The sequence below is a fragment of the Lactuca virosa genome, chromosome 8 (assembly GCF_052849685.1).
Source record: "Lactuca virosa cultivar CGN04683 chromosome 8, Lactuca_virosa_CGN04683_v6, whole genome shotgun sequence".
Lineage (NCBI taxonomy): Eukaryota > Viridiplantae > Streptophyta > Magnoliopsida > Asterales > Asteraceae > Lactuca > Lactuca virosa.
In genome coordinates, this window is record NC_136433.1 from 37864702 (window position 1) to 37875670 (window position 10969).

General features: G+C 34.1%; 1 long non-coding RNA gene across 1 annotated transcript; it reads right to left on the reverse strand.

Annotated features, from left to right (window-relative positions):
• Positions 1–6301: 6301 nt before the first annotated feature.
• LOC145134508 (uncharacterized) lies at positions 6302–10227 on the reverse strand. The gene is made up of 3 exons (XR_013719189.1): positions 8934–10227; positions 8651–8767; positions 6302–6855 (listed from the first exon to the last, which is right to left on the reverse strand). It is a non-coding gene; the product is annotated as an uncharacterized LOC145134508 (long non-coding RNA).
• Positions 10228–10969: the final 742 nt, after the last annotated feature.

Genomic DNA, 10969 nt, shown 5'->3' on the forward strand with positions numbered 1-10969 from the left:
TTCTACGCGTACGGGTCCTGTGCTTCCAGTAGTACGAGCCCATACTACCTTCCGCACCTACCCATATTTGTCTTAGGGGATCAGCACAATGACCCTAGAAACACTCACTAGAATACGCATACACCCTATTCCCACTTCGTAGAGAAAGGCTAGACATCCCTCGACTGGTCGGCTGACCCCACATAACTCATCCATGAAACTTCCACCAACCCTGCAACACTCGTGTATATTAACCATACATAACACTGGATCCTATAAACAGTTGAATACTTGATTCTACCCTAAGCCCACAAGCAAACAAAGAACAAGAAATAAGGCTAAATCAAACATTCTCAGGCTATAAAATCTTAGTTGTGTACAATTTTGATGCATACACTAAGCAACTACAGTAATGATGTCAATTTCATATAAGGAAGAATTGTAACGTCCCAATTTTTGAGTCCAAAAATTTCTTTTTAATTAATTGAAACATAAAAACATTCACAAGAAAATACCGTGAAAACACATCACCCCATAAAACAATGATCCATGTCTAAAAATCCAAGTCATAAAATAATAACGTATCAGAGTACAATCCTAGAAACTCCATGCGGAAATCGTGTGTGTGTGTGTGATGCGATGCTACGCCGCCGGCTCCTTCCCCTTAGACGAAGATGTACCTGAAACCAAAACCGAAACCAGAAGCACAAAGCTTAGTGAGTTCCCCCATCATACCACATACCATACAATATCCTCGGTATCTTTCAACCGATAATCATCGTCGGTATCTTTCAACCGATAATCCTCTTCGGTATCTTTCAACCGGTAATCATCATCGGTATCTTTCAACCGGTAACCACCATCGGTATCTTTCAACCGGTAATCCTCATCGGTATCTTTCAACCGGTAACTGGGGACTATTCCACCCCCTACCACTAGCATACAACAACAAGATATAAACATACAGTCAGGCATGTCCGGGTACTGACCTACCCTTCGGTCCTAAGGACCGCTACCAGGGAAACCAATCCCTATCATACACGTAACATATCATACAAATAAAACTCATGACCAAAGCATGTAACCAAACCAAGATAATTATCACAAAGACAATCATCTCCTAAATACTCCTCTTTGGTGGGCCGGCATTGTGGCCTTAGACCCACCCTTACTGGAAGCTAACTCACCTCGTACAAGAAGCTGCTGATAACCTGTGCGGGAAACCTCCGTCCGCTGCTGCTCCGGAAATCCTCCGGCTACAATCCCCACAAACACTCAGTTAGAAACTGATATCTACTCTTAGGGTAAAATGACCATTTTACCCCCAACCAAGTCCAAGTCAAAGTCAACTTCCAGTTGACCCGACTTGCCGATTTGGGCCGTCAACTCGTCGAGTCCCTTCCTTTTACTCGTCCTTATCCACGACTCGACTCGTCGAGTTTGGCAATGACTCGACGAGTTCCCCTTCCTTACGACATCAATGAACCTTCAACCGACTCGCCGAGTCGTATGAACACTCGTCGAGTTCACCTTCAACTGATGAACACGTCCTGACCTTGACTCGCCGAGTTGTATAAACAACTCGTCAAGTTCATCTTCAAACATAAGGAGATTGCCTTGGACTCGCCGAGTCTGTTCTAGCACTCATTGAGTCCTATGAACTCCAGGTCTAAAATTAAGTCCAGTGCGTTAGGTCACTCTTTCTGTACTGTTACAACCTTTCTAACGCCCAACTGAGTCCTTTTGACCCTCAACAGAAATGGGACTCAAAGCCTTGGACTCGTCGAGTCCCAAGAACAGACTCGCCGAGTCGATAACGTCCACACCCAAAATCCTCGATTTCTGATGTACAACACTTGACCAAAAGATATATCTAAGCTCCTTTAATCGTTCTAGCACGTAAAGTTACAAACTTTACGTGCATGCATGGGACTTTGAGCTCAAAAGGACATAAAATAAGCTCTAGTGTTGCATGGGGACTTCCTTGGGTGCAAAAGCAACCCAAATCTGCCTTGTGCCCCCTTTAAAGACCTGATTCCAAAGCCTCCACCCCCAATCATGTTTGCAATCATGGTTGGTTACCAAAATGGCTTATAAAAGCCCTAAATCTCCCCAAAAAGGGGATCTATCAAATGAAAGAGCAAGGTACAGATTTTATACCTCTCAAAGGCTGCAAATGATGAACCAAACTCGGATCCTTCAGCCTCCTCTTGATCCTTCTATGCTCTTCCTTCTTCCTTGTGAACAAAACCACCAAGAATCACTCAAAAGCCTTGAATCTTGCACCAAAACACTTAGGGTTTGATATAGAGGGTTTCTGGGAGCATAAAGGGGCGATGGAGGCTGTATAAGGTTGTTTAAATAGGGTGCAAACCCTCAGATTAGGGTTTTGTCCAGACAGAGCCTACTCGTCGAGTCTGGGACCCGACTCGACGAGTCCATCACTTAAATCCCGCGTCTCATCCCGCTTCTACTCGGCGAGTTGGTCCTTCAACTCGCCGAGTCCAAGGCCAAAAATGCAAAATACTTAAATAAAAATACATAGCAAGAACCAGGTGCTACAAGAACCCTAGGCTATCAGACATCATATAATCAAGAAATTATATCATGTAATTCTTAAAGATCCCTAGCCTATCACTAGCATGTTGTTCTAACATGTCATAATATCAAATAACAATATGGTAACTTGGTGTCTACTTATTGGCTCCGACTGATCGTACACATCACATCATTTCTTGATAATTTTTGAAAACAATTTTGAAAATCATTTTTAAAACCTTTGCAGTTCCTTAGTTTGATATTGGATTCACATGGGTGTTCCTCCAATTCGCTTAAACCAAGGCTCTGATACCAACTTGAAACATCTCAAAAATCACAACCATTTTAAACTTTTCAAATCAACCCATTTACTAATAAAAGTGTTTACAAAACCATGGTTTTCCAAACATTGTTCAAGACATAGTCTCCCAAGATCAACAACATAAAAATCAGGATATGTACGATCACACCTTCGTCTTTCCACGATCCTCGGAAGTACCTGAAACCATAGCTAAAAACTGTAAGCCAACGCTTAATGAGTTTCCCCCAAAGTACCACCACACAAAACACATATCATAAACGAACAAGCATGTTGGGTCCAATCAGTCATCGGAATGGAATACCCACGGGTCCACAACCATGTGGCTGGATTACCCTATAGCCTAATCAGTCGTCGGACTGGAATGCCAATATACAACAGGTCCACTTAGTCAACGAACTGGAATACCAATATACAACGAGCACACTCAGTCATTGGACTGGAATACCCTTGGGTCCACTCAGTCATCAGACTGGAATACACCCGGTCTGTTGACTCACGCACATAGCAGTAAAGTCTCAACCCAACACAGTATGTTGACATATAATAGATAACAAACATAATCAACGGACAGATAATAATGCAGCCATAAATCACATGTAGCCCTACAGATCTACCGGTCTACGTATATCAGCAATTATCATATAATCATACAAATCTATCCCATACTCAACATATCATAAATCAATGTATAACAGGATATCAATCCAATGGGCTGACCTTCGTGCCTTTGACTCGTAAGTATAGTGAGGAAAACTTACATCACAATCTGACGAATAGCTGATCAATACTCTGCTCCCAAAAAACCGGCTCATCCCAAATCCTAAATGTCAAAACATTATCCATTAATAATACTTTCCCCAAAATACCCTTGGTCAAACTTGGTTAACGGTCATAAGTCAAGTCAACACCTAGCCGAGTCAACCCAACCAAGCAACCCGACCGAGTCGACCCAGCCGAGTACATTGGGCGTACTCTTCTTTACGCGGGGCGTACTCAGTGTTTAACCAGTTTACGGGACGCTGACCGCGTACGCACAACGTACTACTTGGTACGCCCAGCGTACACACCTTGTTCAACCATTTCCCCATTAAGAGCTTAATACTCTAAATCTTCACGTCTAAAGACAGATCCAAAGCCAAAATACCCTCAAGAGTCATAAAGTTTCCAACTTCATGGCTTTGCATGTCCATTAAGTGCTTAAAACACAAAATCTCAACATCTTAATGCATTAAGACCTTCTATAGCATGCATGGAGCAAAACTAACCATCAAGACCACATTTTTATGACTTAAGACTCCTCCTAAGGTCTGAAAGGATGACTTATTGAGTCAAGAACATGCCATGCTCTAGAATCACCATATTTGGGACAAAAAGTGTCTTAAAGGAAGAAATGTATATATCTACAAGATGGAGTGATCAAGTTGTGAACTTTATACCTCTTGGAGGTTGTTAACAAGAAGGAAATCTCCGATCCAAGATGCTTCCAAGCTCCAAGCTTTTCTCACCCCCTTCTTTTTCTTCTTCAAGAACACCTCCAAAACACTCCAACGGGCTCAAAATTCTTTCTTCCCACTTAGGGTTTGCTTGGGGTCGTTTTTTACACAAGGAGGCTGATGAAGAAATGAGTCATGAGGCTATAATGGGGTTCATATACGTACCAAAACCTAAAAATTAGGGTTTACACTTTCTTCACGTACGCCCCGCGTACGAGGTGTACACCCAACGTACTAGAGCACGCCCTAGTACGCCTAACGTACACAATGTACGCTCAACGTACTACACCTGGACAAAATTCTCATATTGCCATTATGGGCCATTTTGCAATCCCTTTCAATCCCAAGGGCTAAAATACAATATTATTTAAACATAGGGTTGAAATTGAAATCGTCTTGACATCGGGATGTTACACAAGTATATGTTGAATTCCATGAGATTTTGAGAGGCAATATAGTTAGGCCAACTGGAATACATACGATGAAGGCTCTTTGTGGCAGGCCACAACGATAGTGAACACCACACATGTGCATTATGGTGTGGTGGAATGTGGTCGCCACCACAATTGATAACATCTAATCTTCTATTTTCTCTCTATGCCTTTTAGTTAAATTAAAATTAAATTTTATTATTTAAATAATAAAATAAAATAAAATAGATATAGTGATGTTGAGTGGGAAGCATTTTATAAGGGTGTTGTATATGTACCCCATAATCCATAAAATTCTCCATGCACCCCCATTTTTTATCATTTTATTATCTTTAAAACCTTTTTTGATTAGACATATTTTGTTTTTTTTTTTGTTGTTTTTTGTTTTGTCTTTTGTCTTTTTGTTGTCTTTTATTATCATTATTATTATTATTATTATTATTATTATTTTAAAATTTTGATTTAATTTGATGTCTCTTTAATAGTTTGAATGAAAAATATCACAATGATAATCTTAATGAAAAAATTAAACAAAGATAGCCTGAATGAAAAAAAATAATATATAAATAGTCCGAACGGAAAAAATAACACAAAGATAATTGAAATGGAAAAATAATACAGAGATAGTCATAACGAAAAAAGTAACACACTGCTAGTCTAAATGGAAATAAAAATAACACAAAAATAATCCGAACAAAAAAAATTATATTTTTAATAATAATAATAATAATAATAATAATAATAATAATAATAATATGTATTTATTAAAAATAATGAAAACAAAAAATAAATAAAAACACAAGGATAGTCAAAAATAATATTATGTATTTATTAAAAATATTAAAAAACAAAAAACAACAAAAAAAACATAAAAACACAAAAAAAAGACAAAAGGAAAGAGAGAGAGGGGGGGGGGGGTAAAGAAAGGAGAATTTGAATTTGGAGGTGTGCATAAAAAAACCTCATTTTTATAATGATATAGTTTAAATGTGACGATGAGGTGACAATGATATTAATATAAGTATATTAAGATGTTCCTTCAAATTAATTTTATTTTTATTTTATATATTTTTATAATTGTATTGGTGATTTTAGTATAGTCTTATCATTTTATCTCAAATCTCCTTGGTTGCTTCCAAGATCCTTCCAAAACTCTTTCCAAAATCCTTCAAATGTGGGAGAGAATAGAATATTGGGGCTCATGTTCATGATTTTGTGCACTTATTACTTTAGGGACCTCCGTTCCCACCTTTTCGCATTTAGCCACAAGCCAGCCTTAACACCCAACTAGCTTATGTAATTACCCTTTAAACCTTGACCAATTATTTTTCTTACAAAATGTTAAGTAGGTTAAGCAAAAGTTTATCTAAAATGCTCAAGTGGGCTTCTCTTTTCTAACATTTGACTACATTTGTATTTTCAGTTCATTAAACTTACTTCTATTATTAGTACTTTTATTATTTATTTATTATTTTAACAAATTTTAAAATTTCTCCAAAAAGGGGTGTTACGGTATGTGATGTATTAAATAATACGAGTAAACTCAAAACACACAAGTCTATTTAAGAACTTGCGAGTAGGTTCTTCATTCATAAATGAATATTCTTTAAATCTTACGTTGATTTCCGCTATGCCATTGTTAATAGAGGTACGAAGCTCCCAAAAAAACAACTATATCGTTACAAAATATCCTAAAACACCAAATATACTACCTAATATGTTCTTGAACCGTTGATGACGATTAAATGTTTTCAAATAAGAAGGATTAAGGATCTTTACTTTCATCTACCATTGATGACTCCAAGAGTTGTTATTTTAACAATCGTAAAAGGCCTCAGGGAAGTTGTTCACTTGAAAGTGACAAATGCACTTTTATATGTATGGACCATTTGAGTCGCAATGTGTATTTCGTGGTTGGTATGATCATTTTGTTAAAATTAATGAATATCTCCATCTCCATGCTTAATAAAACACTCTCTTAAATGCCAAGTGTCCTTTTTTTAACACTATATCCTGCCACGTGCTGTTCTACCGTCAATCTCACATGTGCTTTTCCCGCCCATATAATCACAGCATCCATTGACAGTCATTCCTACAAATCAGGATATCGGTTGACTTAATATGCAAAAATTATTATCTTATATCCTAAAATATATCCTAAATATAATAAATATCTTAAATTAGATGCAATCAATCCATAAAACCAGCAACTGTTATACATCAATCCATTCGAATTCGAATCCCTACAAATCAGCTATATATTTTCCTTTTTTTTCGAATTATTTTTCTGCACATAATCAATCAATATAAATATAAATTTGAAATTGATTCCGGATTTATAGGCTATATGTTATACGTTTATATCATCAAATACCTTAAAATTCATTCAACAACCTTTCACTTTCATTTGCAGAATTCACAGAATACCAAAATCATCAGGTTAGTGTATCGTTATCTTAAAATTCATGCTTTATCTGTTGTTTGATTTTGTTTATGTTATGCTCTCGAAGTGTATTGTGATAATCATATAACAGTTTTCATTCTGTCATTTACCACATTTATCACTTAATGGGTAAAAAGAGAATTACATGTATGAATAGAACCCATCAGTTGACTTTGTATACTTTGTCAATATTCTGTATCAAAAACAAAAGAAAAAAAGGATGAACAAATTTAAGCATCATCAGTTAACAGTTTTCATTATGTTTATTTTATTTTATTTATTTCTTCTTCTCCTTCTTCTACAATCCGATTCTTATAATATTTCTGCCATAGGGATCATTTTATGTTATATTTTTGTGTCAAAAGTTTACTTTTCCATTTAATAACCATTACAACAGAAAGTTTATTTGTCATTTATTTTACTCAAAGGGCAATTTCGTCCTTTCATAAATATAAAATGACATTATTGTCCTTTTATGTTTTAAAGAAATAACTTTAGTTTTTTATTTACAATTTAGTGTATATGGTATGAAACTCAACTATACTTTGCAATGTAAATCACTATCTGTTTTTTTATTTTATTTCTTTTTTCTTCTCCTTTTTCTATAATCCGATTCTTATAATATTTCTTACAATATTTCTGCTACATTGACCATTTTATGCTATATTTTTCGGCCAAAAGTTTACTTTTTCCGGTTAATAATCATAACTTTCAATTACGTGATTTTATAACAAAAATATTTGTTTTTTTTATTTTTTTACTCAAAGGTCAAAAAGGGCAATGTAAATTATTTATTTTCTTATTAGCATATTGTATCATCATACTTTTCTCTTCTAAAAGTTTTATAACAGAAACTTTATTTTTCATTTATTTTCCTCAAATGCCAATTTGGTCCTTTCATAAATATAAAATGTCATAATTATCCTTTTATGTTTTAAAGAAATAATGATAGTTTTTTATTTACAATTTAGTATATATGATATGAAGTCAACTATTTTATAAAATTTTCTTTTTTCTACTTTTTTTGTAGATAAATGGCAGCACCAAATCTTACCTTCATAGCATTGATTAGTCAATCAGAGAGTCAACTATAGCTTCTGCATATATAAATACCAATGCACTTTCATACATATATATGTATTGTGTATTATAGAATCCTAATTTCATTTTTTCTATTATAAAATTGTACTTTAAAATTTTTATTCTAATGAATGGTTTTAAGATATGTACAATTCTGAAAGTGCATTGTCAAAACCGGACTCTATTTATAGCAATACATTTTGTAGTTTTTTTTTTGCATATTTTAAAAGCAATCATAGTAAGTTTTCAAAACCGTGTAATATTCAAACGTATGATGTTTTTTTTAGTGTTCTAGACATAACATAAAGATAATAACACAAAAAGAAACAAAAAAATATATATTAGAATTTGATTATTCACCAACCTGATGGATTGAACTCCCACACAGGTGAAGACTTTGATCAGAATCAAAAGAGAAACACGCCGATTGTATTTGAAACTCCAAACTTAATAAACTTTTTATGGGGTTTGGATTTTATAACTGCAATAAAAAAAAGATGAGATTTCAGCATAAAGAATCTCAGGAGGCAAAATCCCAGGGGTGTCCAAGATATAGATATTAGAATTGCTTCAATCTGAAATTAAATTTTTATATAAATACATAGGTAAATAAATATTAAACTTTAGATTAAGCCTATAACTTATACCTTAAAACTTGTGATATTTTTTGTCTCCCCTGGATGTGGACTCACAATTGCATGTTTTAACTTCCATTTTTCTTGAAAAACAAATATTTAAAATGTTACAATCAACAAATGACATATTTCCTTTTAGGAGGAGCAAAATAGCAAATGATTCCTTGAAAGTATTATTCATTACAAGTTTACAACAAAACATAATACAAAGTTCTTCTAACTTGGATTCTTGAAAAAAAAATCTCAAAATACCCCGTCCTTAAACTTTATTAGTAAAGAAACCATTGATTTATTTAACATGCAATGCATAAACACCTAATATAGAGTTATTCTAACTTGAATTATTGAAAAAAAATCCCAAAATACCCCTGTCCTTTAACTTTATTAGTAAAGAAACCAACTTTATTAGTAAAGAAACCACTGATTCACTAAACATGCAATGCATTATGCATATACACCTAATACTCAATTCTTCTAACTTGAATTCTTGAAAACCAATTCCCAAAATACCCCCGTCTTTAAAGGCTTAAAGTTTATTAGTAAAGTACTCATATGTGCTAATGATCAAAAAGTGGTCTATTTGTCAAATATCAAACATATTGTGGTCATTTTTTGTAAATACACCTTAAAACACACTATTGTGTGTGTAACCAAAAAAAAAAGAATAACCTGCAACACTATTCTGCCTATTTGATGTAAGGATTTTGCAAAAGCCGATTTTTCAACATTTGAAATTCCAACAACCAGAATGTGTACTCCATCTTATGTCTCTAATTCTTGCTTGTAAAAAGTTTAGAAACTACAAATAAACTCATTTACAAAAAAATAAAAATAAAAACTTCCAAGTGAAATAACCATAAATACGTTTTTTGATTAACATAGATTACCAAACGGGATGTTTGAAATCCGAAAATGGAATTACACTAGCGGGAACTTAAATTTTTCAGAGAGATATTCGGGATTTATTTTTTCACATACATAAAGAAATATTATGACCTCAGGATTGAATAAGGAGAAAGTATTCCACCCGATTTCAAGCAGTTTGCATCTTCATAAAAAAAGCCCTAATTTTTTACCTGTCGCATATTAAGAAGTCTTACATCAGTTCAATATTAGCCAAATCTTCCCTGCTTTCATTCTGTAACCGCAGCAAATCGATCCTCTTTCGACCATTTTTCTTCAGATTCTGCACAAGGGGCCTCCATTGTCTGAAGATATGTTCCCTTCTCAGTTTTCTCTTTTCCATTGTTGTCCCAATTAAACGTGTCAATGAAATTAGGATGGCGGAATAGAAAATACTTGTCATAAATTCATCCACTTTATAAATTTTCGGATGTTTTGTATGGCCAAATACACAAACGAGTCCCTCTAAATGTTGTGAATATGCTATAATAAGAAAAGGGATAATGACTTGAAAGGGTAACGGACTTTCGACTTTCTTCACATTTAGTCACTAAACTTTTTTTCGTTATCTATTTGCCATTGAACTATTGAAACTGTTCACATTTTACCCTTATGACCGGTTGTTACAGGTCATAAGGGTAAAATGGGAACAATTTCAATAGTTCGGTGACAAATAGATAATGAAAAAAAGTTTAGTAACTAAATGTGAACAAAATCGAAAGTTCGCTTCCTTCTAAAAAAGTTCAATGACTAAATGTGAACAAACTTCCTCTTGTATTATGTTTTAGCAAATTATTTATTTTTGTTAAATTGTAGCAACATTTGTTGATGAATAAATCTATGAAATAAAAAAAACAAAACCCCGAAAAATATATTAAAAAAAACGAAAAACCGAAAAACCGAAACCGAAATAAAAAACCAATGGTTTGGTATTTTCCAAAATAAAAAATCACAATTTTCCAATCTGATTTTGGTTTTACAAAAATTCAACTTTCAGATATCCATATCTAAATCTCTCTCCCTTTTTATAATCGAAAAATTATTATAAAACCAAAAAAGGAATGAGAAAGCGCTCAATTCATAATTTTTCTATCCAAAACTCCCCCTTGTGACATGAGAGATAGAGATAGAGATAGATAGATAGA